Consider the following 21,229-nt stretch of genomic DNA (forward strand, 5'->3'; position numbering starts at 1 on the left):
GACCTGTGTGGACTCTAAAAAAGGTGAGACTGTGAGATGCCATGAAAATCTTCCAGGATGAAGGGCAGAACCTAACTGTAAAAGGGAAGGGAGTTTTACCAACAACCTTGGGAGAGCCATGGGCGGAATTGGCGAGAATTATCCAGAGCTACATCACTTGTGATGGCAGGAAAGACGTGGTAAGACCACGACATCTTAAACTTTTAGCTGTGTTAAAGCAAAAGTGCGCTGTGAATATTCCTGTGTTTTTAAATTCTTTATTACACGTTGTTGCCTGAAGTATGAAGAAATCTAGCCATTGAGAGTCAGTATTAAGCCACCATGGGTTAATACGACTGATAGTTAGCCACATACTTGCCCAACAACAGAGTAGTTGGGAAGAACTGATTTTCACGATAGACGGAGGACTAGCTTTGCTATGCCCAAAACGAAAGCATGTTGCCAGTACATTAAGAAGACCACTGAAGTGGAGAAAATCTATTAGGTTGGCATGGATAAGAGGAATGCTGGGAAATTCCCAGGGAAACATCAGTCAACTTGTGGAGATACATGATTCAGGAGACAAAGAACCCCCACAATTGGAAGGTGGGGAGAATGAAAAGGAATTGGAGGACAACGATGAAGGAGAACTGGAGGAAGAGATTGAGAAATCCGGTCAGGAGGAAGAGGAAGCAGAGTAGCGCAGTGAAATTCCACTGTAAAACCCGCTACAGAAAGATGAATTGGTCTAGATTCTGGCCAATATGGGCGAATATGTCCAAGCGCATATCCTGCTTAACCCCCACACCGAATAAGGACTGCAGGAGCACTCTGTTCATGAAAAAAGTGCACCCAAGGAACTGGGTGATGAGGAAGAAGGACCGCAGGAGCACTCTGCCCATGACAAAAATGCACCTAAAGAACTGTGCGACGAAGAGGAAGGAGAAGAGGATCACTCTGATGAGAGTGTATCTGGAACAAAGAGTGACGAGAATGAAGAAGAGGAACAATCTGTTCCTAGTCAGAATACACCAGAAGAATTTCTTGATGAAGAAGGGGTAGAAGAAGAGATTACCCAGGAAGTAGCAGAGCAAGCTAGGGTTTCTACCCCTGCACAACCTGATCAGCATAACACTAAAGAAGCACCCCGAGAATAAAATAAGGAAATTGGCCAAGACGAAGGCACAACACTTGAGGTACAAAGTCCAGCCTGAGTAAATGAACTGTTGTTCCTTCCAAGAAAACAAAGGAAATTAAAAGATTGTGAAAGGAACAGCAGAGACTGCTTAACGTGATTAAGCAACTTCGACAACAGATAAGGGTTTTGAAAATGGGGAAGAAGTCAAAAGGAACCTCTCTGGTAAAGCAGGTAACTGCTCAGAAAAAACCCCTTAAGAAAAATATCAAGAGGATGCAAGTCCAACTTGCTATTCAAAATTGAAAGGAACAACATCGGGTTGTTGCCCATGTCGAAGTACAAACAGATAATGTATCGGCCCGTGACAAGGAAATTTAGACAGAGGCACCGTCCTCTCGGACCATAAAGATGAGACACTGTAATAAGAAGATCCAAGTAGATCTCCCGCCTACAACTATTATGTTGGATAATGACCCGAGGATAGTAACTCTGTGGACAGATTTGGCACACGCCCAGCAAACAATAGAGAAACTTACAGAGCAGGCTGTCCCCTGAGAAAAATATGAGAAATTACAATAGTAGCTGAGGAACATTAACATATCTGAAAGCTAGGCCTTTGAAGGATGGCGAAAGGAAGAAGAAAGAGTCAAAAAGGTAACTCATAGACCAGACATAGTCATCAAACAAATGGATACTTTATGCTCTCTATATATTGACGTTCTAGCATGTAGGGCACCTGCTAGGAATTATGCTTTTTTTTTAATGGACAGATATTTGCAATTGAAAATTAAAGCTATCAAAGCAGGAGTACCTATAGAGATAAATACCATTGATGACTTCATAAATTGTTGTAAGCATTATAGAGTGAAAGTTCAGCGACTGTTATGTGAATTCTATTTGCACAATCTTGTATTAGATGGAGAAACAGATCAGAACCCTAGCCCTTTTGTGGGTGATGTCCAACTGCAAGCATTCATTTATTTTGGTGTTAATCAAATAAAGTGGCTTAAAGCCTATAATATCTTTCAAAGACAAGAGAATGGACTAGACTTATGGGTAAGAGGTGAACCTAGAGACCCACAGCAATTATGGAATAAACATAGGAGCCTAATGAGAACTCGGGGAGTGATCGAGGCATTGGGACCTATCCACACAGCAGTCATATGGCAAGGGGTAGAATACTTCTTTACTATTAAAGACCTTTCCATAGCAGCAACCAAATTTCGATAGCAGACTTCTAATCCAAACATCCAAAACCGAGAACCATTCAATTATGAGAACTTTAAGCTAGCTGCTGACCACTTGGGTATCTATGGTGACCTCGTTTTGAGAGAAGGCCCGTCTTGGTTAGGTTGTAGGTTCAGAAGTCCAATTATTTGGCACCGTGCACCAGGATATCAAGCCTTATATGAAATTCCTGAAGAACAGACAAGACATTTCTTTGAATTCCTAGCTAGCAATCATGGTTGTAGACCACCTCATGATATCCCTTCTCTAGCCTATTCCCTAACTGCCTTGCATGTCAATTACAATGTTTTCATGAGGGCATGAAAAAGGGTAAGTAGGGGGGTGTGTTGAGCACTAGAGAAGGTATGTAATTACCACCTATTTTGTCATCTTTTCCTTAAATTCATAACTTCTTTACATTATGAACTAAGTATATGGTGAAAGATTATGATAAAGTCTAGAAGATTTGTGTGCAATGTAAAATGACTAATAATTACCCTTTTCCTATGCAGAAAAAGGGGAAAAACGGAAGATCGCCATTCCAAAGGAAAAGACAAGACAAAGTTAACTATTGTCCCTTTGACAGGGAACTGCATCCAAACAAGGCAATCCAAATTGGAGCGTATCAGCCAGGAAAAGGAAGAGGAGATACCAAATCGGCGCAAGAGAACAAGAAGATAACTGAGAGCTAACAGTATGGCGAATCCCTCAGGATCCTTTGATCCTGAGGGATCACTACCTTAGGGATCACTACCTTAACAATTCTCTGTACCATTGATATCTCCACTCAGCTGCTATAAGAAGGGGCATCATTGCTAGCACAGGGGACGGATTATTGTTGATTTTATGAAATTCACTGTTGTAATTGAAACTTTGATCATCAACTCTCTTTAAAAGAGTGATTACTGTAACTCTGTTTTGATGCTTAATATATAAAATTTGTTGCTGTTCCATCTTTGATTCTGGAGTAATATTAAGCAGTGCGTCCCTGGAGGCTAAGGGCCTGGCCCTGGTGGATCACTTGCTCCTGTACCATTATTTTCTAATTTGTGTGTGGTTTGATTTCTCTTATTCGCTTTGTTCAGTAATTTGTTGTTCCTTATTATTTCACATGTCAGTTATGTTGTATTTCATTTCTACTTGAATAAGTAATGTTATTCTTTGCAACAGGAATGTTATGCTATTCATTTTAAATATATATCGCATCGTTGTTCCTTTAACAAACTAATATTATCATATAACATTGTTGTTCCTTCCAGATTACCATTGTTGTTCGATTACAGAGTAACAGTGTTGTATATTCATAAATCAGTATTACTGTGTATTTATCTACGGTTTACTTTTAAACGTGATTGTTGTTCATTTGGGATTGTTGTTCCACCGTGATCACAATTGTTGTTTCTTCATAACTGTGATTAATAATTGTTATGCCGAAACTCAGATTACTATTTCTTTCAATATAGAAGCACCGTGTGTAATATTCGATTTGGGTTTGTTGTGCATTTACATCTGATTCAGGTTGCTGTTCAATATTTCATTTCCTTTAGTTTGCTGTCCCATTTCCATTTGTTGTTCAAATCATTTCTAAAGTAAAGATTGTTACTCAATTCCTGTAGATTACGATTACTGTCTCATTCATTTCTGTAGGTTAAGACTTTGCTGTTCAATCTTGTTAAATAGATTAGTCACTGTTCCATTTCCTGTCATTTGAATTATCATTGCTTTGGTGTGTAGAACGATCTGAAACTGTAGTGAACATTGACATATGTTGTCCAGTTCCCAGGTTGATGATATTTTCCTTAATTTCTTTTTAATTGCATTAGTTTACAAAGGGAAGAGTTACCGTTACTGTACCCTTGATTGCTAAATTGTTGTAGCTTTCTGAGTGCATGATTTAAGTCTTTAGTTTCTTTTTGTAAGTAGATTTTATTCCAAGCATCCGTTTACTCTTGTATTTAAAGCACTATACTACTAGCATTAGTCTGACAAATGACTGCCTCAAACTGAGTACACTCTTTGAGATAACAAATCGTTCCTGGATTGATAATTAATGTATGGTAAATAGAGGTGAAAAAGACCCTTTTTACTGCTCGACAAACCCCTTTGACTCCTAATCATCTACATGCTCCTCATCCAAAAATCGCAGAGAATTTACATTAGTTACAAAAAATACATCCAAACTTGGGTTACTTTAACCCCAAAATAGATCCCGAGGAACCCATCCCAACATAACCTTTGCAAGAAAAACCGGTAGCTGATTATTGAAATATGAATCTGATAGGCATGATTCCTTTGTCCAAAGGTAGTCTTTGAAATGATTAACTTCAAAATTGCATAACTCTATGAGAGATACACATTTCAAACCTGATTTTGATGCGAGATATTTGCATGAGTATGAATAAACTGAAAAAAATCCTAAATTCGGTCAGAAGTAAAATCTTTAAAATTTGAAATATCATACCCGAAATACCAAACATTTTTCAAAAAAAAATTACATCGAGTGAAACCATGCAGAGAGAAGGGTTTGTGTCGGAGAAATCAGATTTGGCTTAGTTCGGGGGGATTACCAGAGTCGGAAGATCCTGACATAACCATCAACGGGAATTGAAGTGCCTCGACTCCCTGGAAGGTCCGATAACTTTCCAAAATTGTAAAATCACATTTTGAAGACTAAACCAAATCGTGCATGGTGTGAGGATAGATGCTACCACTGGTTTCAATAAAACCACTTCTCACCAAATGGCAGCCACCTCTTTCACTCGTTTGACCATATTACTCAACTTCAACAACCAGATTACTCAATTCAAAAGATCCTTCTGATCGCAAATTCAAAGATAAATTTTCATGAGTAAGTTGATTTGAAATTTTTTCTTAATGCAAGTGGAGAGATGATGAGGGATGGGAAGAGTACTCAAATATTTGATTGTTTTCATTTTCATGATAGATAATATCACCAACTTATGCTAATTGAGAGGTTAGTTCATTGGATGATGGAATTGAAGAGTACCCCCATCCCCAGTAGATACATCGCAGACGATATAGAACAAGGGTTAGTTAGATGAGAGGAAGTTTTGATAAGAACATCTTTTTTGACTGAGTCAGATTCTGGATCCAAACTAAAATCTTCATGAGAAACCAAAATATCAGCTGATGCACGTGGGAAATCATGATCATATACATCAACAAAGTGATCATCGTTGGAATGATTGTTGCCTGAGGCTATAGATTGATTGAAAGAATTGATTACATTTTGTTCACTACTGAGATTAGGATATTGAGAATCATCCAAGAATGGAAGCACATTGTTTTGAAATGGATGATTATGAAAAAGAGAGGAAATATTGAAAGCATCTCCACTTTCCTGCTCCTCTACCTCCGTAATGTGACTACCTTCTACCTAATTGAAATTTGGACCAATAACATGAAAATAAAGAGAGTATGAAAAACTAGATGGTGGATTAGATTGATTGAGTGGGTCATGATACAAAGAGTCATGTCATGTATATCATAGAGGATAACAGAAATCTGGATCAAATTCGAGACTTGAACTATGAATAGTGACAACATCTTATGGAATGGAGGAGTTAGTGTTTGTCGTAGGCTTCATGAGACATTCTGGAATTTCCTCCATTGCATCTGAATCATGAAAAGCAGAAGGAAAATGAGAAGATGGATTGGGAATTTGATTTGGAGATTTCCCAACTTTACAAACTACACAAGGAGGCACCCTCGTCATGACTAGAGAAGGAGGAGGATACGAAAAAAGAGCAATAGATTCCTCCTCTGAAATTAGAGGTATCTCATGATTCACAAGAGCTTAGGGAGTAGTAAAATTAGTGGGTTCAGATTCACCATGTAAAGAGATAAGAACCAAGAGCTCAAACTCTTTCTTCAAGAAGTCCTGATTCATGTCCTTTTTAGGAATTTCACAACAAAGGTGAAGGAATCGATCAAAAAACTCCTCAACTGACTCATTATGATTCATTCTTAAGAGATTGATTCTTTTACATACATCTGAATAATTATACCTTTCAAAGGCTTGATAAAGCTCCCCGAGGAAATGATGAAGGGAATTGATGGAAGTAGGTGGCAAGGTATGGCACCATCAATTAACACGACCTTTCAGCATGAGGAATAAGAGCACACACGCAAGCTCTTCAGATTCAAAAAATTTAAGAAAATTAGAAATGTGCTCGGTTATGGATGTTCCATCCTCACCATCAAACTTTAACTGGGACAAGTGATAGAGAGGCTCATCGGGGATCGAAAATTGATATAGGGAAAAATTAGAGAAACACCCCAAGAGTAAGATTTGAGTATGAGACATTTTAGATAAGAGGTTCAAACTAGATTCAATGGGCTCAACCTGTCATTTAGCCCCCCTTCTAGTGCCACTATTGAAGGTGTTGGAAATATTTCAACTGAGGGTCTCGCCGATGTGAAGTCCCAATTATTCCTCACATCATTTGGTGTAGGAGCCCCATCTGGAATACTGGCCTCGTTGCCATATATCCTAAAGATATGCCTTGGCTCTAACTAATAGCAAGAGAGAGGGGTGCAATGGTGTCTTCAAAAAGTAAGAAGTGTGCCTGGTGAGTGTTCAGTTGTAATTGTCTCAAGGTTCTTCTAATTTTGAGAGGGGATAAAAGTGAGCCTCTAAGTGAGAGGTAGTAGTACCACCCAAGAAGAGACACACATGAACCATAAGGTTTTGTCTAACATCCATAGGAATAGTCCACAATGGATGTGATGATCGTTACAACCAACCAATGAAGAAATATTTTTCTAATATCCCACGGAATAGTCCAAAAGGATGGGACAAAAATCATAACCATTACAACACATTCTCAATAAGATAAGTACTAAAATAACTGAAATATTTAAACTATCTTAGCACATGTGAAAGAAAACATGAAATAAAAACATCTACATAATAGTTTTACAAACATTCGTAGTCCATCAATGAAGAATGTGCTGGCTTTGAAAACTTTTGTTATTAAGTAAAATTTCCAAGACACATGTTTACAATGTACATCACTCACTCTGGTAGTGGGGCAATGGATCCACTCCTTGCTCCTCAAAGAACTAGCTTATCTCTTTGATGCCTTGCAGGAGGAGCTAAGGTGAAACATCCCATGCTCATACAATGAGAGAGTATATATAACCAAGGGTGACTCTTTGACTACCCTCATGACTATTTGAATTAAATTGACTTTTCAACTTACATGACTCTTTACATTCCATGTGTATCCTTTGGATTTCTACTCTACAATACGTTTTGAATACAATATACATGATCCACAATAGTGATGTGGCATATGACCGCTCATGACATGACATGACATGACATGACACTGTTGACATGGACTACTTGATGATGTGGAAATGTCAAGTAATTGTTTCTGCTAAGTGTTGGATGTCTTCTTGATGGTTCTTTCTCTTCACCTCTACATGGATTGATGATGCAGAATCTTGAGTGATCTCCAGTCTTGGATAGTGGTCAAAAACTAGTGTCCCTTCGCTTTCTCTTAATCGATCAACTTGTAAGTTCAGCTACAAGAGAGTATTTAGACATTATTTACTCCTTATTATCCTTCTCCATCATCTTTCCATGACATGATAGGGTACATGTTCCTGCAATTCACTCATGATGAGACAACATCATTCCGAAAACCCCCTAGTCTAAGATGAATAATTCTGATCCAGCAGTTGAGCCCAAAACAAGTGACAAGCTAGTGAGAGGGACTCAGTGACTACGCAATGCACAATTCTAGAAGTAAGGGGGAAAAGCTTGAGATTTGAGACAACGCAATGCATAGCTCAGGCAAGCTTGAAGGACAAGAATGCACAGTTTCTAGAGTCAGTGGGGACAGGCTGAGGGAATGGACACTGGTAGAGCCAACTGTGCAGTTTTGGGAGTCAAGGGAGGTTTGGATATTGTGAAACTGCATAATTCAAGGACTCAGGGGACGAGATTAAGGCTTGAGGATTCGAAGTGTGCAGTTTAAGTTGAGTTCAAGGACATAACTATGCAATTATGGAGGTCAAGGTCGGGGCTTGGGCACCATAACTACGCAATGCAACAGTCCTAGGAGATAGGAACTGTGCATTACGCAGTGGCAAGCAACAAGGTCCCATCTTAGAGGGATGAGACTGCGAAGTCCACAGTTCAGAAGGGACGTGGTGAAGCTAAGTGGCTCAGTCAGGATTTTTTTTTCCAAAAATGGCTAAGTGTGGGATAGGTGATCACTGTGATGAACCTTGAATGTGATCACACACTTACAATAATTTGATGACATGACAAAATAGATCATTTGAATGCATGAACAAATAATTTCCCTCTATGTGACATATTTATGAAAAAATACGACAACTGCGACACTTAAGATAGACTTTGGGATGACCATAACAACACTTGTGCAACGACGCTCAGGACTTTGTGCATGAGTGAAACAAACACTTACATATTTAGAACAACTCATATCCACAAATATGGACCTTTGAAACTATCAGAATAGGCTTGCAAACATTGCGTGACAGCTAAACATGCCAAAAGACAAAAGTTAACCCAACATACAAAAGGGGACAAAACACTTCGAGAAATATCATGAAATAAGCTCTAATGTTTGCGACAACAATGTACAAGACCAAGGAAGGCTTTGAAATTGAGTGTAACCCAAAATTTTGGAGGGTGTTGTAGGAGCTACATGAACACCAAAGTTGATGAGATCTTTGTATTGACTTGACTTCAATTGGATGCAGAAAGGGGTCATTGTTTCAATAAAGAGAAAATCACTTTGATGTGAATATTTCCTTACTTTGAGGCTTCAACTTCGTCTCAAACTTTGTGAAATGGAGTGAGAGAGTGGAAGAAAAAGAAAGATTACGATATAATTGGAAAATTGTGAGATAGTGAAAGGAAAGGACAAATCCTTAACTTCACTTGGGAAATAGATGTAAAGAAATAGGTAAGGAAATTTGGAGACTTGGTTTTATTCATTGGTATTTATTTATCTTTACAACCCCGCCTTAAATTTTCTTTCAATAGAAAATGAGAGACTAAAACCATGATTAAATTTGCAATATTTGTGCATAAAATCACTAAGACATTTCAAATGTATAAATTTAATCTATTAAGTATTGAAATAAATAAAAGTAAATCTTTTAATAATTAAAAGTTCTATATTTTGTTAGTGTTTAAATTTTATTATTAGCTTAATTAATTAATTAATTAATTATATAACTATTTAAATAATTAATTAATTTTTTATTAAGATTTATAATTCTTCTCTTAATTTTTTAAGTCTAATAATATTTTTCAAAAGTATATATATTAATGTTACATCACTCAACCTCACCCATGTAGGAATGGTATTTTATTTTATGATGGGAGGGTGCATGGTTACCATCCCACCAAGTAATAATGGGAGGAGATGTGCCATAGTGTCCTCCCATATTAAAAGTGGATGAAGGCTATTTATGTATGCAACATAATGAGAAATTATTACACTTAGATGTCATATCACCTCATGTGTTTATATTTTACAGGGGAGAATTGTGAGTGTAGAACCCTATGTAAGGTTATGATATAAGGAAATCCATTGTAATCAGTTCTATTAACGATGATATATATATGGATTTTGAAGTTTGTTGTAGGTATGATTTGGGAGAAAATCTTTTAGCACACTTTCTTTGGATATTGGTTAAGTTGTTTCCCCCACACTTTATGCTTTTAATAGTGGGAAAGTCTAGAATGGTTGTTTTTTATATTCTAGTAGGGTGCAGAAAAATATTATTTGTTGTCTTACTATCCATCCAAGAAGATAAAGGGGTGTGGATCCTCTCTGTCATCTCTAGGTTGCATTGAAATATCAATTCATAAAAATATCATTCTGTAGAAGTCTTAGAACTCTGTTGCACCCATGTTATATCAATATGCTTGTTATTGATGTGATTTTCATACTACAAGGCATGAGGAAGTTCTAGAGCTAGATATCAGGTTGTCATCAACTCAAAAGGTATAGTGGCCAAAATCCACTAGGTATTCAGCATGACCACCAATATATGAAGTAGGAGGTGGTATGGGAATGTGGTTGCTTGTTAGATTCAAAACTTGCAACAATAATCCCCTCCTAGAAACTCGGCATAAAGGAAAAAAAAGAGCCAAGAGAATCAATATCTGAATATGGTAATTTTATACTATCAAATGAAATCCTGGATAGCTAAGTTGTTGTTGGAAATCTTGTTGTACCTAGATGAGCTCCATCTCTAGGTGAAGGAATTAGATAGGCATATGGAAAGAATTGAAACTCATTTTTTCCCTCCCCAGTTACCAAGAAACTCCACTCAAAAGGAAAATCGATGCATAAAGGTGGAGCCATCTGACTCAACATAATTTTCATGTTTTTTTCTTGGTTTAGTTTTCTTTTACTATAATCTACTAGTTATAAGTCTAGGCGTGCAAGGTGGTTAGAACTTGTCAATTTTGAAACGTTCCTATTGTTATTCTTGTTTGGATTTTTGAGACCCAAATTTTGAGAAGCGAGAACTCTATACACTACCACTAATCTAGTTTATTAAGTGGCAATTTAGGGTGTGCACAAACTATCTAGATATATAATTATTTTGAAGCATCAATAGAATTTTAACTTAGAAAATATAAAAATGTATTAATTAAATTACAAAATAAATTTAAATTTTTATATTATTAAATATTTTCTCATAATAATAAATATTATTATGACTGTAGATGTTTGTGTCATATTTTAAACACTAAAAAATGATACTACAATGAACACTAAGAAATGATACTACTATAATTTATATAATGAACCACATATGAGCCTTTATACAACATACATCCAGGGTAGCCTTAAAGCCTTAACCAAGGTCTTGCAAAGGCTTAAATTATGCAAGTTTGGGAAAGGAGACATGTCTCTACCAAAGATGATAACTCCTTTGGCTTGCATATTTTGACTATGAGAAAGGCACCCTCCCCATGCCCTCCTACTTTTGAGTAATTCACTTGGCTTTTCTTTAACTTTTTTGAATCGAGTCATTTAATGTCCCTCCCCCTTTCACTAGTAAAATTACTAACTCTTTTATATATGAAATCAGATTTTCAAACATAAATTTATAACTAATTTCTATTATTACAATAAATTCATATATATATATATATATATATATATATATATAATTTTAATTTAATTATATATATTTAAAAATGAATTATTTTACACTATATTTTATATTAGATAATTTATTTTATTAATATTAAAAAAATCATTTATTTTTAAATATTATAATATTTTTCCAAAATTATAGATATTAATGTTACAGTACTCTACATAGATACAAATAAATTATGATATTCTTATACACTATTGTTTAAAGAGTAGTAGTTGGATCCATGGTCCTTTAAGGACTATAGGGGAGAAAAAGTTGGAAAGTGAAAGGCGGTGATAGAGTTCACCCTCACAATTACAAACAAAAGATAACAAAAATGTTTGTCTATTTGAGTTGAGTGGGGTATAGGAAAAATAAATCAACAAATTTTATCTTTAATATATTCCAAAGCATGCAGGTTATTTATTTTACCTTGATTATTTTAGAGAATGCAATCTATTTATGTTAAGTTGATTTTAGTTGGGGCAAAGAAATGGGTATTTTGTTCATAAAAATAATATTATTATAGTTTTAATGTTTTTTTTTAATTTCGTTTAATTTTACTTGAAGAATATAAACAAAATAATTAGGTGAAGATTTTTTAAAAAATTTACTTTAATTTTAATTTCAATAGTCAATATTTATTTAATTCTATCTTTCTATTTCATAGAATCAATTGAAAAGAAATATAAATATAAATTTTCCATTAGTTAAAAAATTCCTATTTTATTAAAGATTATTTTTTTCATTTATCATTATAAATATATAAATCTTTTAATTTCCACAACCCAAAAAAACTACTTCTCTTATTCATATTTAAATTATTTTTAAATTATTACTATCAATTATTTTTTTGATATTCATCTCATTCATTTTATTATAATGTTATCATTTCTTTATTATTATTAAATATTCTAATTTAATTTATAATATAATTACAAAAATATTTTAAATTTTATTTCATAGGTTTATTTATTTTATATTATTTTTAATTATAAATATTAATGGTATATAGCTCATCCATATAGACAAAAGAAAAATACGACATATTATCAAATTCATTTTCTTTTAGAGACTATGAGTTAAGAAAAAAAAAAATCATTTAACGAAAATAAATCATGGCAGATGAAAGACGATATGAAGTTAAAAAGTTGGAAAGAAAACAAATTTTGGAAATTAAAAGATGGTGTTGGAGTTGAAAAGTTGGAAACACAACAAATTTTGGAAATTGAAAGATGGTAATGGAGTTGAAAAGTAGGAAGGATTAATGAAAATACAAAGGAAAGAGATCAAAGATGTACATATTGACTTGAGTTGAGTTAGGTATAGGCAAAACAAATTAGAGGTATGTTATCAAATTTCAAAGTCCATTAGAGATTCTGAGTTGGAAAGAAAACAAATCTCAAAAAATGAAAGATGGTGATGGAGTTGAAAAGTTGGAAAGAAAACAAATTTTGGAAATTGAAAGATAGTGCTGGAGTTGAAAAGTTGGAAGGGTTAAGGAAAATACAAAGGAAAGAGTTCATATATGTACATATGGACTCGAGTTGAGTGGGGTATAGAGGCAAACAAAATTATAGGAATATTATCAAAGTTCATTGTACCTTAGAGGTTATAAGTTGGAAAGATAGAACAAATCTCCAAAAATGAATGATAGTGATGGAGTTGGAAAGTTGGAAAGAAAACAAATTTTGGAAATTGAAAGATACTGATGGAGTTGAAAGTTGGAAAGGTTAAGGAAAATATGAAGGAAGAAGATCAAATATTTACATGTTGAATTGATTTGAGTGGGGCATAGGGACAAAAAATATTAGAGGATTTTTTTAATAATGTAGTTTAATGCATGTGGGCTATTTTCTATTTGTATTGACTTGACTCAAGCGGGGATAGAAAAGGGGGAATTTTTTTCGTAATGAGAACGTTACCATATTATGAGGTTTTAAGTTTTTTCTAACTTTGTGAGTTGAAAAGATAGAAAAAAAAAAGATGATGATAGAGTTGGAAATATGTGACACAGTTACAAAAAAATATAGATTCCACTTGGGGAATGAAGACAAAAAAATTAGGTGTAATTTTTTTTCAATAATTGGTTAGGAACATGGCTTTATTCATTAGTATTAATTCACTTCTATAATCCTACTTTAAGAAGGTTTTCATTAAAAGAATAAAAAAAAATATTATCAAAAATTTATGATATGTGTATATAATTTGATGCAATATCTATTAAGAAATTAACCTATTACGCACCAAGAAATAATTTTAAAAATCTCTTGATATTTAAACTTTTACTATTATTCTATTTTTTTCCAAATCATAAATATAAATATTATTGTTACCCATCTTATATCTTATATTCATCTCATCCCTTCTTTTAATTTTATATTGTAATATTATTTAAACATAAATTTGAAAGACCAAATATCTCGTCACTGACGCTTTATACTCTCCAAGATATAATAAAAAAAGAAATGCATATCATCTTTAGAACCAAGCTCCATTTCTTAAAGAATGGATCATGTACCATGCTATGTAGGTGTCCAGAGGTGGTTTCTTTATGATAACAACAGTGATGAAAACATAGAAGTGGTAGCTAAACAGCATAATGCATTTTCTGATGACAAGACACCAATTTATTGTATCTTTTTGATAATGGGCATTATTTTCTGAACGGGTTAATACACACCATCGCATTGACTTAATTGTATCTGGTTTGAATCAATTATGGGCAAAATAAACCCCCCTCTAAAATCTGAACAGAGAATACGAAAGGCCTGATTTCAATATACTGGGTTCTGAAAGAGCTGGGTCCCCAACTAAAAAAAAGGAGGGGAAGCAAGGAACAGTGAGCTGAAGGGTCACTACCTTTGAAAGAAATGCTGCACGTCCGTTCAAAATTTTGAAAAATATATATTCTGGACCCTTCATCTTTAAATAATTTTTCCGTTGGTATGCCAAGAGATGGTCTACGGATACTCGAACACGTGGTGGTGTAAGCAACTGGAGTCTCTTGAAATTGAGGAAAAGTGGATTGTGAGAAGACAAATGCCAGTGGGGTCACATTAATTTTTTTCAACGATCCTGAAAGGAATTCTCAGTCGATACTGAGCATATTTCAATCGGGGTGATGCGACGAGGACTTGTCTATTAGTAAATAAATCTAATTTGCTTTGAGTGACCATTTAACGATGAATCTATAGGTATAGTTTTTTAAGATTAATTCATCGTTAATGACCCCAACATGGAACAACTAAAACCTTTACTGTTACTAAATAAATCTAACATGCTTTCAGTGACCATTTAACGATGAATCTATAGGTGTAGTCTTTTAAGATTAATTCATCATTAATGACCCTCAACTTGGAACAACTAAAACCTTTAGGCTGGCTGCTGTTAGAAGCTGATAGTGTGAATCCTCTGTCTTCTTAATAGTCTGCTATTGTATTCTCTTCAAAGACTTAAACATACCAAGCTGATAATTTAAGTATATCTGCCAATGACACAAACAAACACATATATAATATATATAATACTGGCTGATAACCTTTAGTTCTAGTGCTATTTTTAGTTTGTTTCTTGTTATCCTCTCCGAGTAGGGTACAGTATTTTGAGATGTTTAATATTCTTATTGGAAGATTTGTAGAAAAAATTACAAGGGACACCATAGATTTGCGCAGCAAGATTTTTCTTACCAAGGTTTTGATGGCTGCTCAAGTGATCAGATGTGAGAAGCCTAATGGCTTAGAATACATGAAATTGAAGGGATGAAGGCTTTCATATGGAGATCCAGAAGTGGTTTACTTCCATCTGTAGATAGGGTTGAAGTTAAATCCATGATGATCTCAAAACCTGTGCAGATGTTTAGGCCTCTCCATCAGGTCTGTGCTTGCACAATGCTTTGGAACCAAGCTCCATTTCTTAAAGAATGGATCATGTACCATGCTATGTAGGTGTCCAGAGGTGGTTTCTTTATGATAACAACAATGATGAAAACATAGAAGTGGTAGCTTAACAGCGTAATGCATTTTTTGATGACAAGACACCAATTTATTGTATCTATTTGATAATGGGCATTATTTTCTGAACGGGTTAATACACACCATCGCATTGACTTAATTGTATCTGGTTTGAATCAATTATGGGAAAAATAAACCCCCCCTCTAAAATCTGAACAGAGTATACGAAAGGCCTGATTTCAATATACTGGGTACTGAAAGAGCTGGGTCCCCAACTAAAAAAAGAGCAATTTTTAGACACTTTAATTCTATGTATCGCATTTGTAATGGCATCACTTCTCCAAGTCTTGCTTGAATCAGTTGTGGGCAAAATAATTCCACCACCAAATTCTCAACACGCTAATCTAGAACTATGTAAACTCTTAAGTAGTACAAAATCTACCAACCAATTCCTATCTGGACAGCTCTGCATAACTTTCAGAATCTATTTGAGAAGAACAACCTTGCTTCCGAGTACAACATCAGACTCAGGAATCCTCATTTAACGTTTATGCATGGTAGATATGTGAAATGGAAGCATCCAAGAAAATTCATGAAAGATACTGCAATTTTCTGATATTTTGTATCTCTGCATCAGCCTGAGATGCTTCTTTAGAAGCACCAGCTGCAGTTTCTAATTCAGGGAGGATGTAGTTTGGCTGTTAGGGAGGGCACCCACAGTTTGTTTCCTCCTTCTCTTTACTTCCACCTTCATCCGCACAGAATGCAATGTTGTATTCTTATTGTTTCTCGATAGAGGGATTACTACTACCATTAAAAATAGACACCCAACTTTTGTCTTTATCATTGCCAAACATGTCTTGAGGTAAAGCATTTTTTCTCAAAATGTGTTACTTTACATTAAGAGATTTTTTACAAAAGAACAAGCTCTTCTGTGTCAAGTCCTCTTCATCATGGCCTGGAACTCATTTCTTTTTTTTCTTTAGCTATAGCCTCATCTTTGTGTTGGTGCCCAATAGGGATCCTCCCAAGTGAAGAATACACAGTTTCTATAAGGATGCCCAATCTTGAGAAGTGCTGCTATTGGGTCACTATCCCTGTTTGTAGAAATATCTATAACAGGGTAAATCAGTTCCAGTTGTGTCCCTATCTTTAGTTCCAATCGATAATTGAATATCTGCATATTATAATTTAAGTATATCTGCCAATGACACAAACAAACACATATATAATATATATAATACTGGCTGATAACCTTTAGTTCTAGTGCTTTGGAACCAAGCTCCGTTTCTTAAAGAATGGATCATGTACCATGCTATGTAGGTGTCCAGAGGTGGTTTCTTTATGATAACAACAGTGATGAAAACATAGAAGTGGTAGCTAAACAGCGTAATGCATTTTCTGATGACAAGACACCAATTTATTGTATCTATTTGATAATGGGCATTATTTTCTGAACGGGTTAATACACACCATCGCATTGACTTAATTGTATCTGGTTTGAATCAATTATGGGCAAAATAAACCCCCCTCTAAAATCTGAACAGAGTATACGAAAGGCCTGATTTCAATATACTGGGTTTTGAAAGAGCTGGGTCCCCAACTGAAAAAAGGAGCAATTTTTAGACACTTTAATTCTATGTATCGGATTTGTAATGGCATCACTTCTCCAAGTCTTGTTTGAATCAGTTGTGGGAAAAATAATTCCACCACCAAATTCTCAACACGCTAATCTAGAACTATCTAAACTCTTAAGTAGTACAAAATCTACCAACCAATTCCTATCTGGACAGCTCTGCATAACTTTCAGAATCTATTTGAGAAGAACAACCTTGCTTCCCAAGTACAACATCAGACTCACGTATCATCATTTAACGTTTATGCGTGGTAGATATGTGAAATGGAAGCATCCAGGAAAATTCATGAAAGATACTGCAATTTTCTGATATTTTGTATCTCTGCATCAGCCTGAGATGCTTCTTTAGAAGCACCAGCTGCAGTTTCTAATTCAGGGAGGATGCAGTTTGGCTGTTAGGGAGGGCACCCACAGTTTGTTTCCTCCTTCTCTTTACTTCCACCTTCATCCGCACAGAATGCAATGTTGTATTCTTATTGTTTCTCGATAGAGGGATTACTACTACCATTAAAAATAAACACCCAACTTTTGTCTTTATCATTGCCAAACATGTCTTGAGGTAAAACATTTTTTCTCAAAATGTGTTACTTTACATTAAGAGATTTTTTACAAAAGAACAAGCTCTTCTGTGTCAAGTCCTCTTCATCATGGCCTGGAACTCATTTCTTTTTTTTCTTTAGCTATAGCCTCATCTTTGTGTTGGTGCCCAATAGGAATCCTCCCCAGTGAACAATACACAGTTTCTATAAGGATGCCCAATCTTGAGAAGTGCTGCTATTGGGTCACTATCCCTGTTTGTATAAATATCTATAACAGGGTAAATCAGTTCCAGTTGTGTCCCTATCTTTAGTTCCAATCGATAATTGAATATCTGCATATTATAATTTAAGTATATCTGCCAATGACACAAACAAACACATATATAATATATATAATACTGGCTGATAACCTTTAGTTCTAGTGCTTTGGAACCAAGCTCCATTTCTTAAAGAATGGATCATGTACCATGCTATGTAGGTGTCCAGAGGTGGTTTCTTTATGATAACAACAGTGATGAAAACATAGAAGTGGTAGCTAAACAGCGTAAAGCATATTCTGATGACAAGACACCAATTTATTGTATCTATTTGATAATGGGCATTATTTTCTGAACGGGTTAATACACACCATCGTATTGACTTAATTGTATCTGGTTTGAATCAATTATGGGCAAAATAAACCCCCCTCTAAAATCTGAACAGAGTATACGAAAGGCCTGATTTCAATATACTGGGTTTTGAAAGAGTTGGGTCCCCAACTGAAAAAAGGAGCAATTTTTAGACACTTTAATTCTATGTATCAGATTTGTAATGGCATCACTTCTCCAAGTCTTGTTTGAATCAGTTGTGGGCAAAATAATTCCACCACCAAATTCTCAACACGCTAATCTAGAACTATGTAAACTCTTAAGTAGTACAAAATCTACCAACCAATTCCTATCTGGACAGCTTTGCATAACTTTCAGAATCTATTTGAGAAGGACAACCTTGCTTCCCAAGTACAACATCAGACTCAGGTATCATCATTTAACGTTTATGCGTGGTAGATATGTGAAATGGAAGCATCCAAGAAAATTCATGAAAGATACTGCAATTTTCTGATATTTTGTATCTCTGCATCAGCCTGAGATGCTTCTTTAGAAGCACCAGCTGCAGTTTCTAATTCAGGGAGGATGCAGTTTGGCTGTTTGGGAGGGCACCCACAGTTTGTTTCCTCCTTCTGTTTATTTCCACCTTCCTCTGCACAGAATGCAATGTTGTATTCTTATTGTTTCTGGATAGAGGGATTACTACTACCATTAAAAATAGACACCCAACTTTTGTCTTTAACATTGCCAAACATGTCTTGAGGTAAAGCATTTTTTCTCAAAATGTGTTACTTTACATTAAGATATTTTTTACAAAAGAACATTGGAAAGCTCTTCTTGTGTCAAATCCTCTTCATCATGGCCTGGAACTCATTTCTTTTTTTTCTTTAGCTATAGCCTCATCTTTGTGTTGGTGCCCAATAGGGATCCTCCCGAGTGAAGAATACACAGTTTCTATAAGGATGCCCAATCTTGAGAAGTGTTGCTATTTGGTCACTATCCCTATTTGTAGAAATATCTATAACAGGGTAAATCAGTTCCAGTTGTGTCCCTATCTTTAGTTCCAATCAATAATTGAATATCTGCATATTCAGGCTTATTCAAAATAGGATAAATCAAAGTTGATTTCCATAGCTTTGGCCCATCTAGATTGAATAAATACCTAGATGGTGGTCTGATAGTAGGTTACACCTGCAGGTTGAAGAGAATGGAGAGGCATAAATCTAGCGTTCTATTATCTGCATTGAACCAAAGCCTGATAAACATAGTCCATCATTTTCATCTCAGACATAATTATCATTACATGAACCTTCTCAGAGGATTTGCAGTGTTCCTGAGGTGATATATCTATGTTCATCTATTCTAGCGACACATCTGTGTTGAGGTCATTTCCAACTCAAAGACAGAAGAGAAACACATTTTTTGCAGATGTAATTTCTGTCAAAGAGTTTGTCGCAATCTATTTTTATAGGTATTACCTCCAGAATTTTGTATATTGTGCATCCATCCTGTGTTTGAGCTTGAGAGCAGGAAAGTTGGGTGGAATGGCCTTCCTTTTGTTTATCACAAGGTTAGAGTTGGCCAAGGAGAAAGACTAGAACATTGTTGTAAGTTTTTGGATGTATTTGCAAAATAAGGATGTAGGATGGTTGAGATGTCATGTGCTGAATATGATCGCCATGCTGCTGAAAGTTAATTTAAAAACTACAGGTATTACCTCTAGAATTTCGTATATTGTGCATCCATCCTATGTTTGGGCTCGAGAGCGGGAAGTTTGGGTGGAGTGGCCTTCCTTTTGTTTGTGACTAAGGTTAGAGTTGGCCAAGAAGAAAGAGTAGAATGTTGTTATAAGTTTTTCGATATATTTGCAAAATAAAGATGCAAGATGGTTGAGATGTCATGCGCTGAACATGATCGCCATGCTGCTGAAAGTCAATTTAAAACCTAGACTGTGGGAAGGATGTTATCCAAGTCGAACTTAGAATCTACTCCAATTAATATTAAAAGCTATGAAACATTGCTCAAAATTGTTGACAACACTTGTGGAAATAGCTTTGATCTTTATTATGGTTTATTTATGTATAATAACAATGCAACATAATAGTAGGAGAGATTGGAAATGGCTTTCGATGCTTTAAAGAAACAGTTTGTAGGGCAGTTGCACGAAATAGTTAGAAAACAATTATTTGAAGGGATTAGTAGTGAGAAAGTTTCTCAACAAACTTCAACATTTGCTGAAATGCAAAATTCTCCACAATTCAAATAATTCTTCCGATAAGCAAAAAATACATGAACTGTCTAATGTCGTTAAGGGGCTATCTGATGTAGTTAATAAAGTTCAATAGGGATTTATAATTTCTATCTGCTCCTCGCCACTTCTTGGAGGTATTTAGACTGCAACATTTTTAGAGATTTCTTTCACAATGCTTTGTATCTTTTGTTTATTACGCCGTAAGGCGTTTCCCTCTGAAATGAACTCCCCCAAATGCCTTTCTGTCCTAATCGTAGCCGTTAGATCTTTTGTTAGACGATTGAACAAAAATCCGCCGTCTGATTTAATAAAAAATGTTTTAAAACATTAAAAAACCTTAAAAAACGTTTCACTTTCCACTTGACATCTGTGCGTCGAGCTTCCGGGAGAGTTCATGGAGTTTATGGTTGTTTCCGTTTATAGTTTTGTGGAGTTTATGCTTTTTTCAGTTTACGGGATCCAATTTCTGTTTCTATAGTCGAATCGGCATTGGCAATGGCATCCCCCGTATCCTCATGCCCCCAAAACCCTTCTGAAACTGAAATTGGGATAGAAATCGCGCAAACTGGTGAAAGGAAACCGCGATACGACTCCACTAGCGTTCAAACCTGGAGAGATGTCGTTTCTCGTGTTGCAGAAATAAGGGGTTTCGATCTAGACGCATATAATGGGTGAGATCTCAACCCTCCCCTCTCAGTTTTGTAGTACTTCACACTGATTAGATATACATAGGTTAATGTTGATAACCCAG

The 21,229-nt window shown here is 35.3% G+C and overlaps 1 pseudogene; it reads left to right on the top strand.

Moving 5' to 3' along the window:
• The first annotated feature begins 503 nt into the window (after window positions 1-503).
• Window positions 504-20,493, top strand: LOC149240406 (arogenate dehydrogenase 2, chloroplastic-like; annotated as a pseudogene).
• The last annotated feature ends 736 nt before the right edge of the window (window positions 20,494-21,229 follow it).

The sequence above is a fragment of the Pinus tabuliformis genome, chromosome 8 (genome assembly GCF_031772625.1).
Source record: "Pinus tabuliformis cultivar Carrire ecotype Pingquan chromosome 8, CPIR1, whole genome shotgun sequence".
Taxonomy (NCBI): Eukaryota; Viridiplantae; Streptophyta; class Pinopsida; order Pinales; family Pinaceae; genus Pinus; species Pinus tabuliformis.